General features: G+C 49.4%; 2 long non-coding RNA genes across 2 annotated transcripts in view; one reads left to right on the top strand and one right to left on the bottom strand.

The window, feature by feature from the left end:
- LOC310882080 overlaps positions 1-25,391 on the top strand; it is a 150,157-nt gene that overhangs the window by 103,694 nt on the left and 21,072 nt on the right. The window lies entirely within an intron of this gene.
- LOC310882082 lies at positions 1,256-25,391 on the bottom strand. The gene is made up of 2 exons (XR_014572805.1): positions 20,232-25,391; positions 1,256-7,237 (listed from the first exon to the last, which is right to left on the bottom strand). It is a non-coding gene; the product is annotated as an uncharacterized lncRNA (long non-coding RNA).

Here is a 25,391-nt window from a genome sequence, read left to right as displayed (position 1 = left end):
TTGTGGATGATAGACCCTGAGCATAGGAATAGTATGGCTTTAAAGAAGGCATGGGTTGAGATGTGTAGGAAGGCTAGTTGTGGGAGGTTTAGTCCGATAGTGACTATTATTAGTCCTAGTTGGCTGGATGTTGAGAAAGCAATGATTTTTTTGATGTCATTTTGGGTTAGGGCGCATGTGGCAGCGAATAGGGTTGATAGAGCACCTAGGCATAGGCAGGCAGTTAGGGCTGTCTGGTTGGTGGCTAGCAGGGGGTGCATGCGGATGAGCAGGAAGATTCCGGCTACTACTATGGTACTGGAGTGCAGTAGGGCTGATACTGGGGTGGGGCCTTCTATTGCTGCGGGCAGTCATGGGTGGAGTCCAAATTGGGCGGATTTTCCTGCGGCTGCGAGGATTAATCCTATGAGGGGGAGGATTGGGGTTTGGTGGGGGTGTACGGCTTGTTGGATCTCTCAGGTGTTGAATGTTGAAGCTAGTCATGCTATGCTCAGGGTCAGTCCGACGTCTCCGATTCGGTTGTAGATTACGGCTCATAGGGCGGCGGTGTTGGCATCTGCTCGGCCTTGTCATCAGCCGATGAGAAGGAAGGACATGATTCGTACTCCTTCCCAGCCTACGAATAGGAGGAATATGTTGTTTGCGGTTGTTAGGAGGAGTATGGCGACTAGGAATGTCAGTAGGTAGGTGAAAAATTTTGTTACGTATGGCTCTGAGGCCATGTATCATATGGCGAATTGTAGGATTGATCATGTTACAAATAGGGCGATTGGAAGAAATGTTATTGAGTATTGGTCTATTTTTAGGCTCAGGGGGATTTTAAAGTTTATAATGAATTTTCACTCCCAGTGGCAGGTGACAGATTCTATTCCCGAGTAGATGAATGCGGTTGTAGGGGCTAGGCTAATTAGGAATGCGGTTTTAACAGCGCGGGTGGTGGCTTGTGGGGTGTTTTTAAAGTTTTTAAATAGAAATGGCAGGATGATTGGGGTTAGGAGGATTGTCAGCGTGAGTAGTGTGAGGGAGTTGATTAGTAGTGTGGGGTTCACTACTTTTACTTGGATTTGCACCAAGATGGGTGGTTCCTAAGACCAGTGGATTGCTGTTATCCTTTAAAAGTAAGGGGGCTGAGGTTTTAGGCTCAGATGTAAGAGTTAGCAGCTCTTGTTGGTTAAACCCTCCCCTCGGCAGGTAAGAAGGTTTGAACTTCTATTCTTAGAATCACAGTCTAATGTTTGGTTTAAACTATACTTGCATGAGGGGATTCCGGAGATCAGTTCGGGTTTGAGGATTAGGAGGAATATTGGGATAATGTGGAGTGTTATGAGCAGGTGTTCTCGCGTGGTTGAGTTTTGCATAGATGTGATGTGGGAGGGGATTGAGCCTCGTTGGGTCATTAGTAGTATGAATAAGGTGTAGGAGGCGGTTAGTAGGGTTGCGATTCCTGTTAGGATGATCGTGAAGGCAGATCAGTTGAATAAGGTGATTATAATGGTTAGCTCTGCTATGAGGTTTGTTGTTGGGGGTAAGGCTATGTTTGTTAGATTGGCCAGCAATCATCAGGTAGCTATGAGTGGTAGGAGAGGTTGTAGGCCTCGTGTGAGTAGTAGAATTCGGCTGTGCGTACGTTCATAGTTTGTGTTGGCTAGGCAGAATAGTATGGAGGAAGTTAGTCCATGGGAAATTATTAGGATCATTGCCCCTGAGAATGATCAGTGGGTTTGGATTATTCCTGCGGCGATAACTAGGCCTATGTGGCTAACGGATGAATAAGCGATTAGTGATTTTAGGTCTGTCTGTCGTAGGCAGATTGAGCTAGTCATTAGGGCGCCTCATAGGGCCAGGGTTAGGAAGGGGTAGTGCAGGAGGTTGGACAGTGGGCCCATAAATAGAGTGACTCGTATAATTCCGTATCCTCCTAGCTTTAGTAGTAGGGCGGCGAGGAGTATTGAGCCTGCGATGGGTGCTTCTACGTGGGCTTTTGGCAGTCAGAGGTGTAGGCCGTATAGTGGGGCTTTTACTATGAATGCTATGAGCAGTGCTAGACCTGATAGTATTCCTGTCCATGAGGTGGATAGGGTTGGGTGGGTTAGTTGTAGGGTTGGCAGGTGCAGGGTGCCAATTTTCACGTATAGGTGTATGATTGTGATTAGCAGGGGTAGAGAGCTTACTGGCGTGTAGAATAGCAGGTAGATGCCAGCGCTTAGGCGTTCTGGTTGGTTCCCCCATCGGGTGATTAAGATTAGGGTGGGAATGAGGGTTGCTTCAAATGAGATGTAAAATAGTGCTAGTTCTGTGGTGGAAAAGGCTAGTAGGATGAATGGCTGGACTGCGACTAAGGTTGAGATAAAGATTCGTTTGCGTTGTAGGGGTTCTTGTTGCAGGTGGTTTTGGCTTGCTATGATTATGAGTGGGAGTAGTCAGCAGGATAGTACTAGGAGGGGGGATGAGATTTGGTCAATTCCTGTTCAGTTGGATAAAAATTTGTAGGGGTAGTAGGTTGGGATTAATCACTGTAGGCTTAGGGCAGCGATTAGGAGGCTGTATAAGGTGGTGTTAGTCCATAGAAATTTTGGTGGAGACAGCAGGGCTGTTGGAAGAAGTATGATTGTGGGTAGGATGATTTTTAGCATTGCAGGAGGTTTAGGTTGTGTAGATGGTCGGAGCCATGTGTGCGGGTGGAGGCTACTAGGATGGCCAGGCCTGTGCCCGCCTCACACGCTGAGAAGGTTAGCATGAGAATTGGTACCATGGTGAATGAGGAGACTTGGTTTTCGATGGATCATATTGATAGGCCTACGAATATCGATAATATTATGCTTTCAAGGCATAGTAGGGCGGATACTAGGTGGGTTCGGTGGAAGGCTAGTCCTAGTCCGCTGAAAATGAAGGCTGAGTAGAAGCTTAAATGTAGGGGCGACATAACAAAGTTACAGGGTTGGCTGTAATCTGCTGGGTCGAAACCAGCTATCTTTTTGGTTAGACTAACTTTCTGTTATTCTGCTCATTCTAGGCCCCCTTGAATTCACTCGTAGGCCAGTCCGAGTGTTAGGAGAAGGAGGATCGCTACAGTTCAGGTGAGGGTCATTAGGGGGGATTGGAGTTGGACGGCTCATGGCAGGGGGAGTAGGAGGGCGATTTCTAGGTCGAATAGGACGAACAGGATGGCTACTGAGGAAGAATCGGACTGAGAATGGTAATCGAGCAGATCCAAGTGGGTCGAATCCACATTCGTACGGTGAGAGTTTCTCTGAGTCGGGGTTTATTTGGGCGAGTCAGAAGTTTAATGCGGTTAGGGCGGCGCTTAGGATTGATGATAGGGCGAATATGAACATGAGTGCGTTCATTGCTCTCCTCTGGGTTTATACCAGATTCTAGAGATTGGAAGTCAATTGTAATTAATATACTAGAAGAGCAAGATCCTCATCAGTAGATGGTTATGTAGAGGAATAGTCAGATGACGTCTACGAAGTGTCAGTATCAGGCTGCTGCCTCGAATCCGAAGTGGTGGTCTGATGTAAAGTGGAACTTGATCAGTCGGAAGAGGCAGACGGTCAGGAAGGAGGATCCGATGATTACGTGGAGTCCGTGGAATCCAGTGGCAACGAAGAAGGTAGATCCGTAGACGCTATCGGCGATTGAGAATGGGGCTTCGTGGTATTCTATTGCTTGTAGGGCTGTGAAGTAGAATCCCAGGAGGATCGTTAGGGTTAGGGCGTGGATGGCGTGTTTTCGGTTTCCTTCTGTGATGCTGTGATGGGCTCACGTTACGGTAACGCCTGAGGCTAGTAGGATGGCTGTGTTTAGTAGGGGGACTTCTATCGGGTTGAGTGGTTTAATTCCTGTTGGGGGTCATTGGCCTCCTAGTTCTGGGGTTGGGGCCAGGCTCGAGTGGAAGAACGCTCAGAAGAACCCTAAGAAGAAGAATGCTTCGGATGTGATGAAAAGGATTATGCCGTATCGTAGGCCTTTTTGGACTGTGGGAGTGTGATGGCCTTGGAAGGTGCTTTCTCGTACAATGTCTCGTCATCATTGGAGTATTACTAGGAGTATTGAGATGAGGCCTAGGGTTAGTAGTATGGATGAGTTGTAGTGGAATCACATGATTAATCCTGAGGTTGTGAGTAGGGCGGCGGCTGCCCCGAAGATTGGTCAAGGGCTTGGGTCAACTATGTGGTATGAGTGTGCTTGGTGTGCCATTAGATGTTTTCTTGTAAGTATAGGCTTAGAAGGAGCACGAAGACGTAGGCCTGGATTATGGCTACTGCTACTTCTAGGATGGTTAGGAGTAGTAGGATGATTATTGTTAGGATGGATACTGCAGGAAGGGTGGGTATTAATGCAATGGAGGCTGTAGAGATGAGTTGGATGAGTAAGTGTCCTGCTGTAAGGTTGGCTGTAAGGCGGACTCCGAGGGCTAGGGGGCGGATTAGTAGGCTGGTTGTTTCGATCAGGATTAGTGCGGGGATTAGGGGTGTAGGGGTACCTTCGGGTAATAGGTGGGCTAAAGAGGCTGATGGTTGGTTTCGTAGGCCTGTTAGTAGTGTGGCGAGCCATAGTGGGAAGGCTAGGGCTATGTTCATAGATAGTTGGGTGGTTGGGGTGAATGTATATGGAAGGAGGCCTAGAAGGTTGATTGTAAGAAGTATGATTATTAGGGATGTAAATATTATGGCTCATTTGTGGCCATTTTTGTTGAGTGGGACTATTAGTTGTTTTGTGATTAGGTGAAGGAGTCATGTTTGGATAGTAGAAAGGCGGTTGTTGATTCATCGGTTGTTTGGGGACGGGAATAGTAGGGCTGGGAAGAGTAGGGATAGTAGGATTAAGGGGATGCCGAATAGATTGGGGCTGGAAAATTGGTCAAAGAAGCTTAGGTTCATGGTCAGGATCATGGTGTGGGTTTGGTAGTGAGGGAGGTCTTATTTGATGGGGGGTTGGTTGTGGTGAAGGCTAGTAGTTTTGGTTGGATGAGGAGTGCTAGGGTTAATCAGGTTATAATTATGATTGAAAATCATGGTGCGGGGTTAAGCTGTGGCATATCATTAAGGAGGGGGAAGTCCCTCTTTGGCTAGCTTAAAAGGCTAGTGCTGTTGCATAGCTTCTTAATGATTAGGATGATGATAGAAGGGACGATCAGGCCTCGAAATGTGGGAGTGGGGTTGATTCTACTACAATGGGTATGTAGCTGTGATTAGCCCCGCAAATTTCTGAGCATTGTCCGTAAAAAATCCCAGGCCGGGTGGTAATGAATGAAGTTTGGTTTAGTCGGCCTGGGATTGCGTCTGTTTTAACTCCGAGCGTTGGGACTGCTCAGGAGTGGAGTACGTCTCCTGCAGTAATGATCACGCGGATGGGGGATTCTATTGGGATAACTACGCGGTGGTCAACTTCTAGCAGTCGGAAGTGGCCGTTGGGTAAGTCTGGGGTGGGCACTATGTAGGAGTCGAATGATAGGTCTTTGAAGTCTGTGTATTCGTAGCTTCAGTATCATTGGTGGCCGATGGCTTTTAGGGTGAGGTCTGGTTCGTCGATTTCGTCCATTATGTAGAGGATTTGTAGGGATGGGAGGGCGAGGAGTACCAGGACGATAGCAGGTAGGATTGTCCAGATCAGCTCTACTTCTTGGGCGTCTACAGCATTGGACGAGAGTTTTTCTGTTAGTATGTGGGCTAAAAGGTAGAGAACTAGGCTGCAGATAGCTAGGGCAACGATTAGGGCGTGGTCGTGGAATTCAACGAGTTCTTCTATGATGGGTGATGAGGCGTCTTGGAATCCTAGTTGGGAGTGGTTGGCCACATGAGATGTACAGGATTTTTACCTGTGATTTAGTCTTGACAAGGCTATGTAATTGGTTTACTAACGTCTCATAAGAAAGAAGCATGAGCGGTTAATGCAGTTGGCTTGAAACCAGCATGTGAGGGTTCGATTCCTTCCTTTCTTGTACTTGGACGAAGGCCGGTTCCTCGAAAGTATGGTATGGGGGAGGGCAGCCGTGGATTCATTCAACGTTTGTGGTAGTTAGTTCTGGTTGTAGGACTTTTCGTTTGGCCGGAAAGGCTTCTCAGATGATGAATATTAGTATGATTACGGCTACTATTGAGATTAGGGAGCCGATGGAGGAAATGGTGTTTCATAGTGTGTAGGCGTCGGGATAGTCCGAGTATCGTCGGGGTATTCCTGCTAGGCCTAGGAAGTGCTGGGGGAAGAACGTTAGGTTTACTCCTGTAAATATTACCCCGAAGTGGGCTTTTGCTCATGTTTGGTGTAGGGTAAACCCAGTGAGTAGTGGGAATCAGTGAGTAAATCCTGCTAGAATGGCAAAGACGGCGCCTATGGATAGGACGTAGTGGAAGTGGGCAACTACGTAGTACGTGTCGTGCAGGGCGATGTCTAGGGAAGAGTTTGCAAGAACGATTCCTGTTAATCCTCCGATGGTAAATAGGAAGATAAATCCTAGAGCTCATAGTATTGGGGGGGTCTCATTTGATTGTTCCTCCGTGCAGGGTGGCTAGTCAGCTAAATACTTTGATTCCGGTAGGGATGGCAATGATTATAGTGGCTGATGTAAAGTAGGCTCGGGTATCAACGTCTATTCCTACTGTAAACATGTGGTGAGCTCAGACGATGAATCCTAGGAAGCCGATGGATAGTATGGCTCAGACTATTCCCATGTAGCCGAAGGGCTCCTTTTTGCCTGAGTAGTACGTGACTACGTGTGAGATGATTCCGAACCCCGGTAGGATCAGAATATAGACTTCTGGGTGTCCGAAGAATCAGAATAGGTGTTGGTACAGGATTGGGTCTCCTCCTCCAGCGGGGTCGAAGAATGTGGTGTTTAGGTTTCGATCAGTTAGTAATATTGTAATACCGGCGGCGAGTACGGGGAGTGATAGAAGGAGTAGGATGGCGGTAATTAGTACGGATCAGACAAATAGTGGGGTTTGGTATTGTGAGAGTGCGGGGGGTTTTATGTTGATGGCTGTGGTGATAAAGTTGATGGCCCCAAGGATGGAGGAGATACCGGCTAAGTGGAGTGAGAAGATAGCCAGGTCTACTGAAGCTCCGGCGTGGGCAAGGTTACCTGCTAGGGGAGGGTAGACAGTTCAGCCTGTGCCGGCGCCAGCTTCTACAGTGGATGAGACTAGTAGTAGGAGGAATGATGGGGGGAGAAGTCAAAAGCTTATGTTGTTTATTCGCGGGAATGCTATGTCGGGGGCACCGATTATGAGGGGGACTACTCAGTTGCCGAATCCTCCGATCATGAGCGGATGCAGTGCAGTGAGTCCAGAGAGTGCACTGGCACCACTGGGCATGCAGTGCAGTGAGTCCAGAGAGTGCACTGGCACCACTGGGGATGCACTTCAGTGACTCCAGAGAGTGCACTGGCACCACTGGGGATGCAGTGCAGTGAGTCCAAAGACTTCACTGGCAAAACTGGGGATGCAGTGCAGTGAGTCCAGAGAGTGCACTGGCACCACTGGGGATGCAGTGCAGTGAGTCCAGAGATTGCACTGGCACCACCGGGGCTGCAGTGCAGTGAGTCCAGAGAGTGTACTGGCACCACTGGGGATGCACTGCAGTGAGTCCAGAGAGTGCACTGGCACCACTGGTGATGCAGTACAGTGAGTCCAGAGAGTGCACTGGCACCACTGGGGATGCACTGCAGTGAGTCCAGAGAGTGCACTGGCACCACTGGGGATGCAGTGCACTGAGTCCAGAGAGTGCACTGGCACCACTGGGGATGCAGTGCATTGAGTCCAGAGAGTGCACTGGCACAACTGGGGATGCACTTCAGTGAGTCCAGAGAGTGCACTGACACGACTGGGGATGCAGTGCAGTGAGTCCAGAGAGTGCACTGGCACCACTGGGGATGCAGTGCAGTGAGTCCAGAGAGTGCTCTGGCACCACTGGGGATGCAGTGCAGTGAGTCCAGAGAGTGCACTGGCAGCAGTGGGGATGCAGTGCAGTGAGTCCAGAGAGTGCACTGGCACCACTGGGGATGCAGTCCAGTGAGTCCAGTGAGTTCACTGGCACCAATGGGGATGCAGCGCAGTGACTGCAGAGAGTACACTGGCACCACCGGGGATTCACTGCAGTGAGTCCAGAGAGTGCACTGGCACCACCTGTGATGCAGTGCAGTGAGTCCAGTGAGTGCACTGGCACCACTGGGGATGCAGTGCTGTGACTCCAGAGAGCGCACTGGCACCACTGGGGATGCAGTGCAGTCAGTCCAGTGAGTGCACTGGCACCACTGGGGGTGCAGTACAGTGAGTCCAGAGAGTGCACTGACACCACTGGGGATGCAGTGCAGTGAGTCCAGAGAGTGCACTGGCACCACTGGGGATGCAGTGCAGTGAGTCCAGAGAGTGCACTGGCACCACTGGGGCTTCAGTGCAGTGAGACCAGAGAGTGCACTGGCACCACTGGGGATGCACTGCAGTGAGTCCAGAGAGTGCACTGGCACCACTGGGGATGCACTGCAGTTAGTCCAGAGAGTGCACTGTCACCACTGGGGATGCAGTACAGTGAGTCCAGAGAGTGCACTGGCACCAGTGGGGATGCAGTACAGTGAGTCCACAGAGTGCACTGGCACCACTGGACATGCAGTGCAGTGAGTCCAGAGAGTGCACTGGCACCACTGGGGATGCACTTCAGTGACTCCAGAGAGTGCACTGGCACCACTGGGGATGCAGTGCAGTGAGTCCAAAGACTTCACTGGCACCACTGGGGATGCAGTGCAGTGAGTCCAGAGAGTGCACTGGCACCACTGGGGATGCAGTGAAGTGAGTGCAGAGAGTGCACTGGCACCACTGGGGATGCACTGCAGTGAGTCCAGAGAGTGCACTGGCACCACTGGGGATGCACTACAGTGAGTCCAGAGAGTGCACTGGCACCACTGGGGATGCAGTGCAGTGAGTCCAGAGAGTGCACTGGCACCACTGGGGATGCAGTGCAGTGAGTCCAGTGAGTGTACTGGCACCACTGGGGATGCACTTCAGTGAGCCCAGAGAGTGCACTGGCACCACTGAGAATGCACTTCAGTGAGTCCAGAGAGTGCACTGGCACCACTGGGGATGCACTGCAGTGAGTCCAGAGAGTGCACTAGCACCACTGGGGATGCAGTGCAGTGAATCCTGTGAGTACACTGGCACCACTGGGGATGCAGTGCAGTGAGTCCAGAGAGCTCACTGGCACCACTGGGGATGCAGTGCAGTGAGTCCAGAGAGTGCACTGGCACCACTGGAGATGCAGTACAGTGAGTCCAGTGAATGTACTGGAACCACTGGGGATGCAGTGCAGTGAGTCCAGAGAGTGCACTGGCACCACTGGTGATGCAGTACAGTGAGTCCAGTGAGTGCACTGGTACCACTGGGCCTGCAGTGCAGTGAGTCCAGAGAGTGCACTGGCACCACTGGGGATGCAGTGCAGTGAGTCCAGAGAGTGCACTGGCACCACCGATGACGCAGTACAGTGAGTCCAGTGAGTGCACTGGCACCACTGGGGATGTAGCGCAGTGACTCGAGAGAGTGCACTGGCACCACTGGGGATGCAGTGCAGTGAGTCCAGAGAGTGCACTGGCACCACTGGACATGCAGTGCAGTGAGTCCAGAGAGTGCACTGGCAGCAGTGGGGATGCAGTGCAGTGAGTCCAGAGACTTCACTGGCACCACTGGGGATGCAGTGCAGTGAGTCCAGAGAGTGCACTGGCACCACTGGGGATGCAGTGCAGTGAGTCCAGAGACTTCACTGGCACCACTGGGGATGCAGTGCAGTGAGTCCAGAGAGTGCGTTGGCACCACTGGGGATGCAGTGCAGTGAGTCCAGAGAGTGCACTGGCACCACTGGGGATGCACTGCTGTGAGTCCAGAGAGTGCACTGGCACCACTGGGGATGCAGTACAGTGAGTCCAGAGAGTGCACTGGCACCACTGGGGATGCACTGCAGTGAGTCCAGAGAGTGCACTGGCACCACTGGGGATGCACTACAGTGAGTCCAGAGATTGCACTGGCACCACTGGGGATGCAGTGCAGTGAGTCCAGAGAGTGCACTGGCACCACTGGGGATGCAGTGCAGTGAGTCCAGAGAGTGCACTGGCACCACTGGGGATGCACTTCAGTGAGTACAGAGAGTGCACTGACACCACTGCGGATACAGTGCAGTGAGTCCAGAGAGTGCACTGGCACCACTGGGGATGCAGTGCAGTGAGTCCAGAGAGTGCTCTGGCACCACTGGGGATGCAGTGCAGTGAGTCCAGAGAGTACACTGGCACCACTGGGGATGCAGTGCAGTGAGTCCAGAGAGTGCACTGGCACCACAGGGGATGTAGTGCATTGAGTCCAGAGAGTGCACTGGCACCACTGGGGATGCAGTCCAGTGAGTCCAGTGAATGCACTGGCACCACTGGGGATGCTGTGCAGTGAGTGCAGAGAGTGCACTGGCACCACCTGTGTTGCAGTACAGTGTGTCCAGTGAGTGCACTGGCACCACTGGGGATGCAGTGCTGTGACTCCGGAGAGCGCACTGGCACCACTGGGGTTGCAGTGCAGTCAGTCCAGTGAGTGCACTGGCACCACTGGGGATGCAGTGCAGTGAGTGCAGAGAGTGCAATGGCACCACTGGTGATGCACTTCAGTGAGTCCAGAGAGTGCACTGGCACCACTGGGGATGCAGTGCAGTGAGTCCAGAGATTGCACTGGCACCACTGGGGATGCAGTGCTGTGACTCCAGAGAGCGCACTGGCACCACTGTGGATGCAGTGCAGTGAGTGCAGAGAGTGCACTGGCACCACTGGGGATGCACTTCAGTGAGTCCAGAGAGTGCACTGGCACCACTGGGCATGGAGTGCAGTGAGTCCAGAGAGTGCACTGGCACCACTGGGGATGCACTGCAGTGAGTCCAGAGAGTGCACTGGCACCACTGGTGATGCAGTGCAGTGAGTCCAGAGAGTGCACTGGCACCACTGGGGATGCAGTGCAGTGAGTCCAGAGAGTGCACTGGCACCACTGGGGATGCACTGCAGTGAGTCCAGCGAGTGCACTGGCACCACTGGGGATGCAGTTTAGTGAGTCCAGAGAGTGCACTGGCACCACTGGGGATGCAGTGCAGTGAGTGCAGAGAGTGCACTGGCACCACTGGGGATGCAGTGCAGTGAGTCCAGAGAGTGCACTGGCACCACTGGGGATGCACTACAGTGAGTCCACAGAGTGCACTGGCACCACTGGGTATGCTCTGCAGTGAGTCCAGAGATTGCACTGGCACCACTGGGGATGCAGTGCAGTGAGTGCAGAGAGTGCACTGGCACCACTGGGGATGGGTTTCAAGCCAACTGCATTAACCGCTCATGCTTCTTTCTTATGAGACGTTAGTAAACCAATTACATAGCCTTGTCAAGACTAAATCACAGGTAAAAATCCTGTACATCTCATGTGGCCAACCACTCCCAACTAGGATTCCAAGAACCAGGAGGTTCGGTGAAAATAGGGCTAGTGCTATTAGAGGGGTGATTATTAGGGTAAGCCCTAAGCTGTCTTTAATGGAGAAGTATGGGTGGAATGGGATTTTGTCGCAGTCTGATACGATTCCTAGTGGGTTATTTGAGCCTGATTCGTGTAGGAAGGTTAGGTGGACTAGGGTGATTCCTGCAATTAGGAAGGGCAGTAGGAAGTGGATGGCGAAGAATCGGGTTAAGGTTGGATTGTCTACTGAGAATCCTCCTCAGGCTCATTCTACTAGAGTTTGCCCAATGTACGGGATGGCTGAGAATAGGTTGGTGATTACGGTGGCCCCTCAGAATGACATTTGTCCTCATGGTAGGACATACCCTACGAAGGCAGTTGCTATTAGGGTGAGTAGGAGGATTACTCCTGTGTTTCAGGTTTCTTTGTATAGGTAGGAGCCGTAGTAGAGGCCTCGTCCGATGTGTAAGTAGATGCAGATAAAGAAGAGCGAAGCACCGTTGGCGTGGAGGTTGCGGATGAGCCATCCGTACTGGACGTCTCGGCATGTGTGAGCTACTGAGGAGAAGGCGAGTGAAGTGTCTGCGGTGTAGTGTATGGCTAGTAGCAGGCCTGTTAGGATTTGTGTGGCTAAGCAGATGGCTAGAAGGGAGCCGAAGTTTCATCAGGCAGAGATGTTGGAGGGGGCGGGTAGGTCGATTAGGGAGTTGTTGATTATTTTTAGTAGGGGATGGGATTTGCGGATGTTAGGGGCCATTAGTGAGTCTGTGTGTTATTAGGATTATTACCAGGATGGAGAGGGCGAAGGATCCTAGGTAGGCCTTAATTAGCCCTGTGTGTATTGAGGTTGCGGCTTTGCTTGCGGCTACTTGTAGTTCAGCAAGGCCCTCTGGCCCTATTTTTTTGAGTCAGGAGAGGTCGATCAAGTGTAGGGCAATGTTTTGTCCCTTTTCTAGTAGGTTTTTGGAGAAGAATCGGTGTACTAGGGGGTTGAAGTACCCTAATGCAGAGGAGAAGTTTATGAGGGGGTTTGGTTTGGGGTGAGTGAGGGTGTGTGTTATGTTCGATAGTTCTAGGGCTAGGATGATTCCTAGGATTGTTATGAGGATGGCAGCAGTTTTGGTGATAAGGGGTATGGTTATTGGGGGGGTTTTGGTTGGTGTGATGAAAGAGGTAATGATTATTCCTGCTGTAATGCTGCCTAGGGCGAGTCGGGTTAGGGGGGCGGTGATTAGTGAGTTGTTTTCGTTTATTGATACTATTGGGGGGATTCGGGTTTGTCCAGCTTGGACTAGGATGGTTATGCGGATGCTGTAGGTTGCGGTGAATGCTGTGGCTATAAGGGTTAGGAGTAGGGCTCAAGTATTTAGGTATGATGTGTTTAAGCTTTCGATGATGAGGTCTTTTGAGTAGAATCCGGCTAGGAATGGGGTTCCTATCAGCGCCAGGTTTCCGATGGTTAGGCAGGAAGTAGTGACTGGGAGTATTTTCTGTAGGCCTCCTATCTTTCGGATATCTTGTTCTCCGTTTAGGTTGTGGATGATAGACCCTGAGCATAGGAATAGTATGGCTTTAAAGAAGGCATGGGTTGAGATGTGTAGGAAGGCTAGTTGTGGGAGGTTTAGTCCGATAGTGACTATTATTAGTCCTAGTTGGCTGGATGTTGAGAAAGCAATGATTTTTTTGATGTCATTTTGGGTTAGGGCGCATGTGGCAGCGAATAGGGTTGATAGAGCACCTAGGCATAGGCAGGCAGTTAGGGCTGTCTGGTTGGTGGCTAGCAGGGGGTGCATGCGGATGAGCAGGAAGATTCCGGCTACTACTATGGTACTGGAGTGCAGTAGGGCTGATACTGGGGTGGGGCCTTCTATTGCTGCGGGCAGTCATGGGTGGAGTCCAAATTGGGCGGATTTTCCTGCGGCTGCGAGGATTAATCCTATGAGGGGGAGGATTGGGGTTTGGTGGGGGTGTACGGCTTGTTGGATCTCTCAGGTGTTGAATGTTGAAGCTAGTCATGCTATGCTCAGGATCAGTCCGACGTCTCCGATTCGGTTGTAGATTACGGCTCGTAGGGCGGCGGTGTTGGCATCTGCTCGGCCTTGTCATCAGCCGATGAGAAGGAAGGACATGATTCGTACTCCTTCCCAGCCTACGAATAGGAGGAATATGTTGTTTGCGGTTGTTAGGAGGAGTATGGCGACTAGGAATGTCAGTAGGTAGGTGAAAAATTTTGTTACGTATGGCTCTGAGGCCATGTATCATATGGCGAATTGTAGGATTGATCATGTTACAAATAGGGCGATTGGAAGAAATGTTATTGAGTATTGGTCTATTTTTAGGCTCAGGGGGATTTTAAAGTTTATAATGAATTTTCACTCCCAGTGGCAGGTGACAGATTCTACTCCCGAGTAGATGAATGCGGTTGTAGGGGCTAGGCTAATTAGGAATGCGGTTTTAACAGCGCGGGTGGTGGCTTGTGGGGTGTTTTTAAAGTTTTTAAATAGAAATGGCAGGATGATTGGGGTTAGGAGGATTGTCAGCGTGAGTAGTGTGAGGGAGTTGATTAGTAGTGTGGGGTTCACTACTTTTACTTGGATTTGCACCAAGATGGGTGGTTCCTAAGACCAGTGGATTGCTGTTATCCTTTAAAAGTAAGGGGGCTGAGGTTTTAGGCTCAGATGTAAGAGTTAGCAGCTCTTGTTGGTTAAACCCTCCCCTCGGCAGGTAAGAAGGTTTGAACTTCTATTCTTAGAATCACAGTCTAATGTTTGGTTTAAACTATACTTGCATGAGGGGATTCCGGAGATCAGTTCGGGTTTGAGGATTAGGAGGAATATTGGGATAATGTGGAGTGTTATGAGCAGGTGTTCTCGCGTGGTTGAGTTTTGCATAGATGTGATGTGGGAGGGGATTGAGCCTCGTTGGGTCATTAGTAGTATGAATAAGGTGTAGGAGGCGGTTAGTAGGGTTGCGATTCCTGTTAGGATGATCGTGAAGGCAGATCAGTTGAATAAGGTGATTATAATGGTTAGCTCTGCTATGAGGTTTGTTGTTGGGGGTAAGGCTATGTTTGTTAGATTGGCCAGCAATCATCAGGTAGCTATGAGTGGTAGGAGAGGTTGTAGGCCTCGTGTGAGTAGTAGAATTCGGCTGTGCGTACGTTCATAGTTTGTGTTGGCTAGGCAGAATAGTATGGAGGAAGTTAGTCCATGGGAAATTATTAGGATCATTGCCCCTGAGAATGATCAGTGGGTTTGGATTATTCCTGCGGCGATAACTAGGCCTATGTGGCTAACGGATGAATAAGCGATTAGTGATTTTAGGTCTGTCTGTCGTAGGCAGATTGAGCTAGTCATTAGGGCGCCTCATAGGGCCAGGGTTAGGAAGGGGTAGTGCAGGAGGTTGGACAGTGGGCCCATAAATAGAGTGACTCGTATAATTCCGTATCCTCCTAGCTTTAGTAGTAGGGCGGCGAGGAGTATTGAGCCTGCGATGGGTGCTTCTACGTGGGCTTTTGGCAGTCAGAGGTGTAGGCCGTATAGTGGGGCTTTTACTATGAATGCTATGAGCAGTGCTAGACCTGATAGTATTCCTGTCCATGAGGTGGATAGGGTTGGGTGGGTTAGTTGTAGGGTTGGCAGGTGCAGGGTGCCAATTTTCACGTATAGGTGTATGATTGTGATTAGCAGGGGTAGAGAGCTTACTGGCATGTAGAATAGCAGGTAGATGCCAGCGCTTAGGCGTTCTGGTTGGTTCCCCCATCGGGTGATTAAGATTAGGGTGGGAATGAGGGTTGCTTCAAATGAGATGTAAAATAGTGCTAGTTCTGTGGTGGAAAAGGCTAGTAGGATGAATGGCTGGACTGCGACTAAGGTTGAGATAAAGATTCGTTTGCGTTGTAGGGGTTCTTGTTGCAGGTGGTTTTGGCTTGCTATGATTATGAGTGGGAGTAGTCAGCAGGATAGTACTAGGAGGGGGGATGAGATTTGGTCAATTCCTGTTCAGTTGGATAAAAATTTGTAGGGGTAGTAGGTTGGGATTAATCACTGTAGGCTTAGGGCAGCGATTAGGAGGCTGTATAAGGTGGTGTTAGTCCATAGAAATTTTGGTGGAGACAGCAGGGCTGTTGGAAGAAGTATGATTGTGGGTAGGATGATTTTTAGCATTGCAGGAGGTTTAGGTTGTGTAGATGGTCAGAGCCATGTGTGCGGGTGGAGGCTACTAGGATGGCCAGGCCTGTGCCCGCCTCACACGCTGAGAAGGTTAGCATGAGAATTGGTACCATGGTGAATGAGGAGACTTGGTTTTCGATGGATCATATTGATAGGCCTACGAATATCGATAATATTATGCTTTCAAGGCATAGTAGGGCGGATACTAGGTGGGTTCGGTGGAAGGCTAGCCCTAGTCCGCTGAAAATGAAGGCTGAGTAGAAGCTTAAATGTAGGGGCGACATAAGAAAGTTACAGGGTTGGCTGTAATCTGCTGGGTCGAAACCAGCTATCTTTTTGGTTAGACTAACTTTCTGTTATTCTGCTCATTCTAGGCCCCCTTGAATTCACTCGTAGGCCAGTCCGAGTGTTAGGAGAAGGAGGATCACTACAGTTCAGGTGAGGGTCATTAGGGGGGATTGGAGTTGGACGGTTCATGGCAGGGGGAGTAGGAGGGCGATTTCTAGGTCGAATAGGACGAACAGGATGGCTACTGAGGAAGAATCGGACTGAGAATGGTAATCGAGCAGATCCAAGTGGGTCGAATCCACATTCGTACGGTGAGAGTTTCTCTGAGTCGGGGTTTATTTGGGCGAGTCAGAAGTTTAATGCGGTTAGGGCGGCGCTTAGGATTGATGATAGGGCGAATATGAACATGAGTGCGTTCATTGCTCTCCTCTGGGTTTATACCAGATTCTAGAGATTGGAAGTCAATTGTAATTAATATACTAGAAGAGCAAGATCCTCATCAGTAGATGGTTATGTAGAGGAATAGTCAGATGACGTCTACGAAGTGTCAGTATCAGGCTGCTGCCTCGAATCCGAAGTGGTGGTCTGATGTAAAGTGGAACTTGATCAGTCGGAAGAGGCAGACGGTCAGGAAGGAGGATCCGATGATTACGTGGAGTCCGTGGAATCCAGTGGCAACGAAGAAGGTAGATCCGTAGACGCTATCGGCGATTGAGAATGGGGCTTCGTGGTATTCTATTGCTTGTAGGGCTGTGAAGTAGAATCCCAGGAGGATCGTTAGGGTTAGGGCGTGGATGGCGTGTTTTCGGTTTCCTTCTGTGATGCTGTGATGGGCTCACGTTACGGTAACGCCTGAGGCTAGTAGGATGGCTGTGTTTAGTAGGGGGACTTCTATCGGGTTGAGTGGTTTAATTCCTGTTGGGGGTCATTGGCCTCCTAGTTCTGGGGTTGGGGCCAGGCTCGAGTGGAAGAACGCTCAGAAGAACCCTAAGAAGAAGAATGCTTCGGATGTGATGAAAAGGATTATGCCGTATCGTAGGCCTTTTTGGACTGTGGGAGTGTGATGGCCTTGGAAGGTGCTTTCTCGTACAATGTCTCGTCATCATTGGAGTATTACTAGGAGTATTGAGATGAGGCCTAGGGTTAGTAGTATGGATGAGTTGTAGTGGAATCACATGATTAATCCTGAGGTTGTGAGTAGGGCGGCGGCTGCCCCGAAGATTGGTCAAGGGCTTGGGTCAACTATGTGGTATGAGTGTGCTTGGTGTGCCATTAGATGTTTTCTTGTAAGTATAGGCTTAGAAGGAGCACGAAGACGTAGGCCTGGATTATGGCTACTGCTACTTCTAGGATGGTTAGGAGTAGTAGGATGATTATTGTTAGGATGGATACTGCAGGAAGGGTGGGTATTAATGCAATGGAGGCTGTAGAGATGAGTTGGATGAGTAAGTGTCCTGCTGTAAGGTTGGCTGTAAGGCGGACTCCGAGGGCTAGGGGGCGGATTAGTAGGCTGGTTGTTTCGATCAGGATTAGTGCGGGGATTAGGGGTGTAGGGGTACCTTCGGGTAATAGGTGGGCTAAAGAGGCTGATGGTTGGTTTCGTAGGCCTGTTAGTAGTGTGGCGAGCCATAGTGGGAAGGCTAGGGCTATGTTCATAGATAGTTGGGTGGTTGGGGTGAATGTATATGGAAGGAGGCCTAGAAGGTTGATTGTAAGAAGTATGATTATTAGGGATGTAAATATTATGGCTCATTTGTGGCCATTTTTGTTGAGTGGGACTATTAGTTGTTTTGTGATTAGGTGAAGGAGTCATGTTTGGATAGTAGAAAGGCGGTTGTTGATTCATCGGTTGTTTGGGGACGGGAATAGTAGGGCTGGGAAGAGTAGGGATAGTAGGATTAAGGGGATGCCAAATAGATTGGGGCTGGAAAATTGGTCAAAGAAGCTTAGGTTCATGGTCAGGATCATGGTGTGGGTTTGGTAGTGAGGGAGGTCTTATTTGATGGGGGGTTGGTTGTGGTGAAGGCTAGTAGTTTTGGTTGGATGAGGAGTGCTAGGGTTAATCAGGTTATAATTATGATTGAAAATCATGGTGCGGGGTTAAGCTGTGGCATATCATTAAGGAGGGGGAAGTCCCTCTTTGGCTAGCTTAAAAGGCTAGTGCTGTTGCATAGCTTCTTAATGATTAGGATGATGATAGAAGGGACGATCAGGCCTCGAAATGTGGGAGTGGGGTTGATTCTACTACAATGGGTATGTAGCTGTGATTAGCCCCGCAAATTTCTGAGCATTGTCCGTAAAAAATCCCAGGCCGGGTGGTAATGAATGAAGTTTGGTTTAGTCGGCCTGGGATTGCGTCTGTTTTAACTCCGAGCGTTGGGACTGCTCAGGAGTGGAGTACGTCTCCTGCAGTAATGATCACGCGGATGGGGGATTCTATTGGGATAACTACGCGGTGGTCAACTTCTAGCAGTCGGAAGTGGCCGTTGGGTAAGTCTGGGGTGGGCACTATGTAGGAGTCGAATGATAGGTCTTTGAAGTCTGTGTATTCGTAGCTTCAGTATCATTGGTGGCCGATGGCTTTTAGGGTGAGGTCTGGTTCGTCGATTTTGTCCATTATGTAGAGGATTTGTAGGGATGGGAGGGCGAGGAGTACCAGGACGATAGCAGGTAGGATTGTCCAGATCAGCTCTACTTCTTGGGCGTCTACAGCATTGGACGAGAGTTTTTCTGTTAGTATGTGGGCTAAAAGGTAGAGAACTAGGCTGCAGATAGCTAGGGCAACGATTAGGGCGTGGTCGTGGAATTCAACGAGTTCTTCTATGATGGGTGATGAGGCGTCTTGGAATCCTAGTTGGGAGTGGTTGGCCACATGAGATGTACAGGATTTTTACCTGTGATTTAGTCTTGACAAGGCTATGTAATTGGTTTACTAACGTCTCATAAGAAAGAAGCATGAGCGGTTAATGCAGTTGGCTTGAAACCAGCATGTGAGGGTTCGATTCCTTCCTTTCTTGTACTTGGACGAAGGCCGGTTCCTCGAAAGTATGGTATGGGGGAGGGCAGCCGTGGATTCATTCAACGTTTGTGGTAGTTAGTTCTGGTTGTAGGACTTTTCGTTTGGCCGAAAAGGCTTCTCAGATGATGAATATTAGTATGATTACGGCTACTATTGAGATTAGGGAGCCGATGGAGGAAATGGTGTTTCATAGTGTGTAGGCGTCGGGATAGTCCGAGTATCGTCGGGGTATTCCTGCTAGGCCTAGGAAGTGCTGGGGGAAGAACGTTAGGTTTACTCCTGTAAATATTACCCCGAAGTGGGCTTTTGCTCATGTTTGGTGTAGGGTAAACCCAGTGAGTAGTGGGAATCAGTGAGTAAATCCTGCTAGAATGGCAAAGACGGCGCCTATGGATAGGACGTAGTGGAAGTGGGCAACTACGTAGTACGTGTCGTGCAGGGCGATGTCTAGGGAAGAGTTTGCAAGAACGATTCCTGTTAATCCTCCGATGGTAAATAGGAAGATAAATCCTAGAGCTCATAGTATTGGGGGGGGTCTCATTTGATTGTTCCTCCGTGCAGGGTGGCTAGTCAGCTAAATACTTTGATTCCGGTAGGGATGGCAATGATTATAGTGGCTGATGTAAAGTAGGCTCGGGTATCAACGTCTATTCCTACTGTAAACATGTGGTGAGCTCAGACGATGAATCCTAGGAAGCCGATGGATAGTATGGCTCAGACTATTCCCATGTAGCCGAAGGGCTCCTTTTTGCCTGAGTAGTACGTGACTACGTGTGAGATGATTCCGAACCCCGGTAGGATCAGAATATAGACTTCTGGGTGTCCGAAGAATCAGAATAGGTGTTGGTACAGGATTGGGTCTCCTCCTCCAGCGGGGTCGAAGAATGTGGTGTTTAGGTTTCGATCAGTTAGTAATATTGTAATACCGGCGGCGAGTACGGGGAGTGATAGAAGGAGTAGGATGGCGGTAATTAGTACGGATCAGACAAATAGTGGGGTTTGGTATTGTGAGAGTGCGGGGGGTTTTATGTTGATGGCTGTGGTGATAAAGTTGATGGCCCCAAGGATGGAGGAGATACCGGCTAAGTGGAGTGAGAAGATAGCCAGGTCTACTGAAGCTCCGGCGTGGGCAAGGTCACCTGCTAGGGGAGGGTAGACAGTTCAGCCTGTGCCGGCGCCAGCTTCTACAGTGGATGAGGCTAGTAGGAGGAGGAATGATGGGGGGAGGAGTCAAAAGCTTATGTTGTTTATTCGCGGGAATGCTATGTCGGGGGCACCGATTATGAGGGGGACTAATCAGTTGCCGAATCCTCCGATCATGATGGGTATGACTATAAAGAAGCTTATTACAAAGGCGTGAGCGGTAACGATTACATTGTAAATTTGGTCGTCGCCTAGGAGAGTTCCTGGTTGTCCTAGTTCTGCGCGGATTAATAGGCTGAGTGCGGTGCCGACTATTCCTGCTCATGCCCCGAAGATGAGGTACAGGGTGCCAATATCCTTATGGTTAGTGGAAAATAGTCATCGGTTGATGAAGGTGACGGGTAAGATGGCTGAGTGTTGAAGCGTTAGGCTGTAGTCCTTTTTACAGAGGTTTAATTCCTCTTCTTATCGGCTCTGTAGTGAAATTCATGTTGAGTTGCAAGCTCATCGATGCGCACTAGGGTGCGTCAGGGTCTTTGTAGGCAGAAGCCAATTGGTTTAGGCATTTAGCTGTTAACTAGAGTTTTGTGGGATCGAAGCCCATCTGTCTAGGGAGGCTTTAGCTTAATTAAAGCGTCTGACTTGCATTCAGAAGATACAGGTTAATATTCTGTAAGTCTTAATGTGCAGAAACTAAGAGGGTTTAACTCTTATTTAAGGCTTTGAAGGCCTTCGGTTTGGGGTGTTATCCTAAGTTTCTAGACAATGGCATGTATTATTGGGGACAGGGGAAGTAAGAGGATTGATAGTGAGGCAAGGACCGCAGTAGGTGTGCTTGGGGCTTTGCTAGTGTATCATTGTTTTATGTGGTTAGAGGAGTTGGGGGGAAGGGTAATTGTTGAGTGGTATGCGAGGCGTAGGTAGAAGAAGAGGCTGAGCAGTGATAGCATGGCAATTGCCATGGCTGCTGGTGTTATTTCCTGTTTAGTTAGTTCTTGGATGATAAGTCACTTTGGTATAAAGCCTGTTAATGGGGGGAGGCCTGCTAGGGATAAAAGTACTAGTATTAGGGTGGCGTTTAGCACTGGGGTTTTTGTTCATGAGGTTGTGATCATGGATAGGTTAAGGGCTTTGATTTTGTTAAGGGCTAGGAATACGGCTGATGTTATGATTGTGTATAGGTAGAAGGTAAGTAAGGCCAATTTGGGGCTGTAAACTAGGATGATGGCGATTCAGCCTAAGTGGGAGATGGACGAGAAGGCTAGGATTTTGCGTGTTTGTGTTTGGTTCAGTCCTATTCAGCCTCCTAGTGCTGTTGAGGCTAGGGCCATGGCGGTGAGTAGAGCTGGGTCGAGGGATTTGGATGTTAGTAGGAGCAGGGTTAGTGGGGGGAATTTTATGAGGGTCGAGAGTAGCAGGGCTGTTATTAGTGGCGATCCTTGTAGTACTTCTGGGAATCAGAAGTGAAATGGCACTAGGCCCAGTTTAATAGCGATTGCTGCTGTCAGTAGTAGACAGGAGGTTGGGTGGTTTATTTGTGTGATGTCTCATTGGCCGGTGACTCAGGCATTGGTTATGCTAGAGAATAGGACCAGGGCGGAAGCAGCTGCTTGGGTTAGGAAGTATTTCGTTGCGGCTTCTACTGCTCGTGGGTGGTGGGATTTGGCAATTAGGGGAATGATGGCTAGTGTGTTGATCTCCAGTCCTGTCCAGGCCAGAACTCAGTGGTTGCTGGAAATTGTGATTGTGGTGCCCAAGATGAGGCTGAAGGTTATGATTGGGGTCGCGTAAGGGTTCATTAGTAGAGGAGGGGGTTAAACCATCATTTTCGGGGTATGGGCCCGATAGCTTGATTAGCTGACTCTACTAGAAAATAATATAAGGGAAGTATGGAGAATTTTGATTTCTCTTGTGTGGGTTCAATTCCTACTTTTCTAAGGTCAACAGGAAATGAGAGGGCTGTTATACCTCTATGTTCACTTTATCATAGTGACCCTTTGTAGTTCAGGCACATTTCCTTATGTAAGGAGGTAGGCCTGCATAGCAGATAGGTATGCTGATGTGTCAGAGGCACAGAGCTAGTGTGAGGGGTAGGAAGTTTTTTCATAGTAGGTGCATTAGTTGGTCATATCGGAATCGTGGGTATGAAGCTCGGACCCATAAGAAACCAGAAGATAGTAGGAGGACTTTTGTGGCTAGGATGACGGGGAATAGTTCTGTGGGTGGCCCTAGGGCGCTTGGGTTTAGGAATATGATGGCTGTAAGTGTATTTATTAGCATAATGTTCGCATATTCAGCTAGGAAGAATAAGGCGAAGGGTCCTGCGGCGTATTCAACGTTAAACCCTGAGACTAGCTCAGATTCACCCTCTGTGAGGTCAAAAGGAGCTCGGTTTGTCTCTGCTAGGGTGGATACGTATCATATTATTGCTAGGGGTCATGAGGAGAAAATGAAGTATAGAGGCTCCTGTGCGACGGCAAAGGAGCTGAGTGTGTAGCTTCCGCTTAGTATGATTATTGATAGCAGGATTATGGCCAGTGTCACTTCGTATGAAATGGTCTGTGCTACTGCCCGTAGGGCTCCGATTAGTGCGTATTTTGAGTTCGAGGCTCAGCCTGATCATAGGACTGAGTAGACGGCTAGGCTTGACATGGCTATTAGGAAGAGAACTCCGAGGTTTAGATCTGCTAGGGGAAATGGGAGTGGTAGTGGTGCTCAAGTGGTGAGGGCTAGGACAAGGGCTAGTATTGGTATCAGAATGAATAGAAGTGGGGAAGAGGTAGAGGGTCGGATGGGCTCTTTGGTAAATAGTTTCAGTCCGTCCGCAAATGGTTGAAGTAGGCCAAAAGGCCCGACAACGTTAGGGCCTTTGCGGGATTGTATGTAGCTTAGGATTTTCCGTTCTACTAGGGTTAGGAAGGCTACGGCAATCAGGATTGGGATGATGTATAGGAGGGATATAACGAGGCAGCTTAGTGTTGTTATTTGAATCATGGGTGAAGCTAGGGAGAGGATTTGAACCTCTGGGGAAAGGGCTTAAGCCTTCTGCACTTGCCGGGCTCTGCCACTCTAGCTGGTCCTTTTCTAGGATTGAAAGTGGTGGGGGAAGGCCCTCTTCACGGTTTAGTTGGTTTCACTGCTTAGAGGGGGGGGGCGTGCTTGTGGTATTGGCCCCACTTTCCCGGTCCTTTCGTACTGGGGAGAGTGTGTCATAGATAGAAACCGACCTGGATTGCTCCGGTCTGAACTCAGATCACGTAGGACTGTTAATCGTTGAACAAACGAACCCTTAATAGCGGCTGCACCATTAGGATGTCCTGATCCAACATCGAGGTCGTAAACCCCCCTGTCGATATGGGCTCTTGAGGGGGATTGCGCTGTTATCCCTGGGGTAGCTTGGTCCATTAATCAATTATATTGGGTCTGGTCACTGTTAGCACTTTGAGGGGTAGCTCTAGGTAAAGAGGTATGGTCTTGTTTTTGGAGGATTTGTTCTCCTCCAAGGTCGCCCCAACCGAAAAATATCGACCAGGCTCTGCGATGGTAGTGGCCCCAGTGGGGTTGATTGAGGATTCGCGGTGGTCGTTGATTTTTAAGTTCCACAGGGTCTTCTCGTCTTATGTTCACATCCCCGCTTTTGCACGGGGAGATCAATTTCACTGATTATCTGTGAGAGACAGTTAAGACCTCGTTTAGCCATTCATACAAGTCTCGATTTATGGGACAATTGATTGCGCTACCTTTGCACGGTTAGGATACCGCGGCCGTTAAACCTAAGTCACCGGGCAGGCATCACCTTCAATACTTGTTTAATTTGCTGAAGGCTATGTTTTTGGTAAACAGTCGGGCCTTATTAATTTGCCGAGTTCCTTTCACAGATTTTAATCGCTCTTATAGGCGCTCCTGAGTCGGGTTAACAGGGTTAGTTAATACGTGGTCTTGTAGGGGTTTTTGTATCTGTCTAGGTCTGTTAATAATGTTTCTATGTAAGCTTGCGCTGTTAGAGGGGTGTGGCCCTGTACATGAGGGGCCTAGGATGATTCCTAGGATTGTTATGAGGATGGCAGCGGTTTTGGTGATAAGGGGTATGGTTATTGGGGGGGTTTTGGTTGGTGTGATGAAAGAGGTAATGATTATTCCTGCTGTAATGCTGCCTAGGGCGAGTCGGGTTAGGGGGGCGGTGATTAGTGGGTTGTTTTCGTTTATTGATACTATTGGGGGGATTCGGGTTTGTCCAGCTTGGACTAGGATGGTTATGCGGATGCTGTAGGTTGCGGTGAATGCTGTGGCTATAAGGGTTAGGAGTAGGGCTCAAGTATTTAGGTATGATGTGTTTAAGCTTTCGATGATGAGGTCTTTTGAGTAGAATCCGGCTAGGAATGGGGTTCCTATCAGCGCCAGGTTTCCGATGGTTAGGCAGGAAGTAGTGACTGGGAGTATTTTCTGTAGGCCTCCTATCTTTCGGATATCTTGTTCTCCGTTTAGGTTGTGGATGATAGACCCTGAGCATAGGAATAGTATGGCTTTAAAGAAGGCATGGGTTGAGATGTGTAGGAAGGCTAGTTGTGGGAGGTTTAGTCCGATAGTGACTATTATTAGTCCTAGTTGGCTGGATGTTGAGAAAGCAATGATTTTTTTGATGTCATTTTGGGTTAGGGCGCATGTGGCAGCGAATAGGGTTGATAGAGCACCTAGGCATAGGCAGGCAGTTAGGGCTGTCTGGTTGGTGGCTAGCAGGGGGTGCATGTGGATGAGCAGGAAGATTCCGGCTACTACTATGGTACTGGAGTGCAGTAGGGCTGATACTGGGGTGGGGCCTTCTATTGCTGCGGGCAGTCATGGGTGGAGTCCAAATTGGGCGGATTTTCCTGCGGCTGCGAGGATTAATCCTATGAGGGGGAGGATTGGGGTTTGGTGGGGGTGTACGGCTTGTTGGATCTCTCAGGTGTTGAATGTTGAAGCTAGTCATGCTATGCTCAGGATCAGTCCGATGTCTCCGATTCGGTTGTAGATTACGGCTCGTAGGGCGGCGGTGTTGGCATCTGCTCGGCCTTGTCATCAGCCGATGAGAAGGAAGGACATGATTCGTACTCCTTCCCAGCCTACGAATAGGAGGAATATGTTGTTTGCGGTTGTTAGGAGGAGTATGGCGACTAGGAATGTCAGTAGGTAGGTGAAAAATTTTGTTACGTATGGCTCTGAGGCCATGTATCATATGGCGAATTGTAGGATTGATCATGTTACAAATAGGGCGATTGGAAGAAATGTTATTGAGTATTGGTCTATTTTTAGGCTCAGGGGGATTTTAAA

The sequence above is a fragment of the Anser anser genome (assembly GCF_964211835.1).
Source record: "Anser anser genome assembly, chromosome: 15".
NCBI lineage: Eukaryota > Metazoa > Chordata > Aves > Anseriformes > Anatidae > Anser > Anser anser.
The sequence above is the reverse complement of the archived record's forward strand: the minus strand, read 5'-3'. Positions and strand labels throughout refer to the sequence as shown.